At 33.5% G+C, this 4,483-nt stretch overlaps 1 long non-coding RNA gene across 1 annotated transcript; it reads right to left on the minus strand.

Moving 5' to 3' along the window:
• Positions 1-739: 739 nt before the first annotated feature.
• Positions 740-2,360, minus strand: LOC126879153 (uncharacterized). The gene is made up of 3 exons (XR_007695993.1): positions 1,337-2,360; positions 1,183-1,248; positions 740-962 (listed from the first exon to the last, which is right to left on the minus strand). It is a non-coding gene; the product is annotated as an uncharacterized LOC126879153 (long non-coding RNA).
• Positions 2,361-4,483: the final 2,123 nt, after the last annotated feature.

Here is a 4,483-nt window from a genome sequence, read left to right on the forward strand (position 1 = left end):
AGAAGCTAGCCGCTGCAATATGAGTAATCGGCCTAATAATCGTTTTATATGTTCAGAGAGTCATTTTCGGTTTTAGGCCCAAGTCTTTCCAAATGTCTTGCGGCAGGTCCAACTTGCCACCAAGCCTCTGGATAAGATTTTTTAAACATTTTTTTGGAAGGAGGAAGTCTGGATAAGATTTTTTAAATAAAGGAGGTGGAAAAAAAAGATTACCAAAGATTAAAAGTAAATAAGCTCAAATTAGAACAGGTGCGAGAACATTACAAATAAAAAACAAATAGAAGATTAAGACAATTAAAAAACCAAAAAGAGGTATGGACACTGGAGGAAAGATGGAACTCCTTCAAAGTAGTCATAAAGTCTACAGCAACAGAAATATGTGGAATCAGAAAACATAACAAACACCATAAAAGAACGAGATGGTGGAACAATGAAGTTAAAACAGCAGTGAAGAAAAAGAAAATAGCATTGAAAAAATACATTGAAACCGAGCTGGAAGAAGATAAAGAAGAATACAAAAGGCTGAGACGATTAGCGAAAAACACCATAAGACAAGCAAAAACAAAGACGTGGGAAGAGTTTGGAGAAGAATTACAAGAAAATTATGTAACAAACAATAGAAGCTTCTGAACAACAATCAGACATATGAAGAAAGGAAAACATAAAGAAATAACAGCCGTAAGGGATACAACAAACCAAATCCAAAAAAATCCAGAACAGATAGCTAAAGTATCCCTAATAGCACAAGGACGTCCAATGGACGTCCTTCACGGACTTTAGGGACGTCCATTGGACGTCCGTTTTCGTCCGAGGAACGTCCTTTATACGTCCTATTTTGGTCCAAATGTCGCGCTACCGAACGTCCATTGGACGTCCATCTAAGGTCCGAGGGGACGTATATTGGACCTTAATCGGACGTAATTTGGACCTTGATCGGACGTCCTAGGGGACGTAAATTGGACCTTAATCGGACGTAAATTGGACCTTAATCAGACGTAAATTGGACCTTAATCGGACGTAAATTGGACCTTAATCGGACGTAAATTGGACCTTAATAGGACGTAAATTGGACCTTAATGGGACGTAAATGGGACCTTAATCGGACGTAAATTGAACCTTAATCGGACGTAAATTGGACCTTAATAGGACGTAAATTGGACCTTAATCGGACCTAAATGGGACCTTAATCGGACGTAAATTGGACCTTAATCAGACGTAAATTGGACCTTAATAGGACATAAATTGGACCTTAATCGGACGTAAATTGGACCTTAATCGGACGTAAATTGGACCTTAATAGGACGTAAATGGGACCTTAATCGGACATAAATTGGACCTTAATCGGACGTAAATTGAACCTTAATCGGACGTAAATTGGACCTTAATAGGACGTAAATTGGACCTTAATCGGACGTAAATGGGACCTTAATCGGACGTAAATTGGACCTTAATCGGAAGTAAATTGGACCTTAACCGGACGTCCTAGGGGACGTGAATTGGACATTAACAGGACGTCCAATTTTGGTCCAAATGCCACGTTGCCAAACGTCCAATGGAGGTCCACTTAACATCCGAAGGGACGTTCGGTGGACGTCAATTGGGCCTTCATAGGACGTCCCAGTTTGGTCTAATGTCTTGCTGCCGAACATCCATCTAATGTCGTGGGAAATAAAAAATATATTTTTTAAGGAACTTATATTACATCTTATATTAAATTACAATTATTGGATATTACATTATTTACATTAAATTACAATACACTTCTCCAAGAAATTAACGCACCACCTTAAATATGGGGTATTAAACCTTAAACAAATGGTTCCGTATGTACAGGCTCACTCATTACTATAGAGAGCGATGTGATATAATATATATTACAGTATAGCTCCCCGTGCATGACAACCATAAGGAGGTACTTAACCTATAGCCTAGGGCCTAGGCTAGAATATTATAAAAAAATCACTTAGATGCAACAACAGGTTTAGGAAATTCGAGACATCAAAAATGCCCAATTTTTAAGGTGGTGCGTAATCGGCTGTATATACAGGGTGTAACAAAAATACAGGTCATAAATTAAATCACATATTCTGGGACCAAAAATAGTTCGAATGAACCTAACTTACCTTAGTACAAATATGCACATAAAAAAAGTTACAGCCCTTTGAAATTACAAAATGAAAATCGATTTTTTCGATTATATCGAAAACTATTAGCGATTTTTTATTGAAAATGGACATGTGACAGTATTATGGCAGGAATATCTTAAACAAAAATTATGGTGAAATTTGTGCACCCCATAAAAATTTTATGGGGGTTTTGATCCCTTAGATCCTCCCAAACTTTTGTGTACGTTCCAATTCAATTAGTTACCATTAGTTAAATTCAATATTTTTGTTTCTTAGTATTTTTCAGATAAGGAAGTTTTTATCGAGTTGCGACTTCTTTTTTAACATGTCTACATAAAAATTTTATGGGGGTTTTGTTCCTTTAAACCCCCCAAATGTTTGTGTACGTTCCAATTAAACTATTACTGAGGTACCATTAGTTAAACAGAATGTTTTTAAAACTTTTTTGCCTCTTTGTATTTTTTCGATAAGGCACATTTTATCGAGATCTGGCTTCTTTTTTAATATGGTTCAAAATATACCTAAAAATGTAAAGCATAAATAAGTCTGCATATTATTACCAAGTCTCCATAATCGTACTTAACCATATACAAATATGTGGTGGATTTGACAAATATTCAAAATATTTCGATAAAAATTGACTTTTCGAAAAAGCAATAAGAGGCAAAAAAAGTTTTTAAAACGTTGTGTTTAAATGGTACTACAATAATAATTAAATTGAAACGTGCACAAAAGTTTGGGGGGGTTTAAAGGAACAAAACCCCCATAAAATTTTTATGGGGTGTCCAAATTTTACTATAGTTTGTTCGTAAGATAGTTGCAGCCAAAGGGCTGCAACTTTTCTTGTGTGTACATTTGTACTAAGGTAAGTTAGGTCCAATCAAACTATTTTTGGTCCCAGAATATGTGATTAAATTTATGACCTGTATTTTTGTTACACCCTGTATATATCTACATACTTCGTCTAATTTACTAACTGTTGTGCGTCATCCGCGTCGTAGTCTGTGAGGTCGCATGATACCAACACAACATATTTAGGCGGTAGGTGTGTTCTTTTTTAGAATCACTTTGCTGAGTACACTGGAAATACAGACTCTAGACATATTTTATTATATACGCGTAGAAATAATATTTGAAGATTTCTATTAATGTTAACCTAAAGAAATACACAATAATATGTTTCATTTAATTTGTATAAATGGATTATAAAGCGTTTTTATGAAGCAGATTTGTTCGGATCACACTGTAACTGTAATCGAACGAAGGTGACATTTTAGAATAAATTAGGCAATCCAAACCACGTGATTTTTAATGACAGGACGTATGGCAGGCAATTCAGCGTTGCCAGAGTTGTTAAAATTGTACCAATTTGATACAATTAACAATCAAACTTTTGATACTAAAGTCTCCTAAAGTAAAAACCTAAAATTTTGTGACATAAGAAATTTGCTTCAAATAATATTAAACGACGTTTTTTTAAGTTTTTGTACAAAATGTGTTGGTTTAGTACTTTGTGTCACTATTCCAGTCATTCCGGTGCATTTACAAAAATTTCTCTGGCAACACTGCACACAAGTGATTTTATTGGATACTTTATTTAAATTAAAATTTCAAATTTAAGATACAATGTGGTATTACTAAGTACCTAAAATAATAAAATATATATTACCCCGATGATTTTACCTAAAATCTATTTTAGGGATGCTCAATATTATTTTTTATTAAACTTATAAAACATAAAATTTGTTAACCTAGCTTTCTTCAATCTTCCAAATTACTTAGTTAAAACTTTTTAACTACTTATTAAAGTTTATTGACGTAAGCAATATTTGTTACTATGTCACAGAAGTATTTAGCAATACTTACATGGACATAAAATACGAAAATTACTTTAAAATACTAAAATAACACTATACTATCATATGCCTTCAATGTATTGCATGCCAATCGCCAGACATATTGGAATAGTTTGACAGATCGTTGGATTCCCTAATTGGTAACATTTATTTGACAGTTGTGGTGATGACACTTCATATTTGTTTATATTCTTTACTATAAGTATCTGTTTTATTTATTATATTTACTGTCTTTATTATTTACTTTACTATAAAAAGATCCTCTACTATAAAAATATAAATTTCACCTAATTTTATAACGACTTGGAATAATCATCGAGGTATCTGACAACTTTTTTAGTTGTTATTGTAGACATACTTATACAAAGAAACCTACCGGCTTTTTGCCAAGAGTTCGGAGCCGTTTTTTAATTATTAACAATGCAGTGCAAAAACGCTTGCACTGCAAATCTTAAAAGATTATAACTTAATTCTTGTTCTCTATTTCTTAAGTTTTTACTT

Source organism: Diabrotica virgifera, chromosome 1, assembly GCF_917563875.1.
Source record: "Diabrotica virgifera virgifera chromosome 1, PGI_DIABVI_V3a".
Taxonomy (NCBI): Eukaryota; Metazoa; Arthropoda; class Insecta; order Coleoptera; family Chrysomelidae; genus Diabrotica; species Diabrotica virgifera.